The sequence below is a fragment of the Nipponia nippon genome, unplaced genomic scaffold (genome assembly GCF_047370975.1).
Source record: "Nipponia nippon isolate SJK-2023a ecotype South Korea unplaced genomic scaffold, ASM4737097v1 scaffold_18, whole genome shotgun sequence".
Taxonomy (NCBI): Eukaryota; Metazoa; Chordata; class Aves; order Pelecaniformes; family Threskiornithidae; genus Nipponia; species Nipponia nippon.
The window spans coordinates 731,482-732,581 of record NW_028262334.1 but is presented as its reverse complement, the minus strand read 5'-3'; positions in this window follow the sequence as shown (position 1 = coordinate 732,581).

Sequence of the window (1,100 nt, the reverse complement as noted above, 5' to 3'; positions counted from 1 at the left end):
GGCCAGCAGGGTGATAAGCCCAGGCATGGAGGTGGCAATTGCCATCAGGTCCTCAGTGCCCAGCACCAACCCGACTTGCTTGGGGAGCATCACGAGAGCACTGGCACCAATTCTGCTGTCGCAGCTTTGCCGGGCCCAGCACAACCAGCAGCTGCTTTAGCCTCTGCAATTAAAAATATAAACTGCCGACAAGGGGATACACCACACCAGAGATGCGAGGCTGCGTGGCTGGGGATCCACTGATGCCCTGAGATGCCCTGGACAGCCCTCTGAGTGTCCTGAGGCAGCGTTATGGCTTAGCCTTTGACCTCTCACCAGAGGGGAGACATGGGCTCTGGGCTCCTCGTCTGGACACACAGGGCACTCTCCCAGCCATCAGCCCTGTGCAGATCCTATAGCAGGGATGCCCAGCTGCTGCCTGGTTCAGTTCTGCTCTTTACACCCGAATCTCTGTGTGCCCCTCGCAGGGCTGCTGGGAGCTGGCTCAGGGCAGAGGCACACGCCGAGGCAGTCCCGTGCCTGGCCCTGGCAGCGCTAGCTGTCAGAGTTGGGTGCCAGAGCACCCATGGGGCTCGGCACTGCTGCAGAGACCCTTGCAGGGGTCCTGCCAGGAGGGAGCCACACACTGTGGCAGCCCGGGGCAGAGGCGGGAGTGTGGCCCTGATGGGCGCCATCCCTGGGACCAGACCCGACCCTGCAGCAGGAACCATGAAGGGTCCAGTTTAATGAGATCTGAAAGCTGCAGGAGCCGTACGTTTGTCTTGCGGGATCGCCGGCCGGTCTGCTGTATGGGAAATCGGCAAAGATGTCACAGGCAATCGGATCTCAACCTGCTTGCATGTCAGAAAAGAGCTTGCAGACGTGAATCCTTCAAGTTTACAGCTCCGTAGTCTAAATGCACCCATATGCCTTCCACATCCAAATTACCATCAGTTGCCAACCAAATCACAGGGGTGAGGGATAAAGTCCGCTCTCCCCTGACCTACTTTCAATATCCACCATCGCTTACTGACACCCCAGAGACGGACGGGGAATGGTTTTAATTCACTTCACTCTTACTAATCTTAATCAAGCTCCAAATGTGATGGTCACTTACTGCA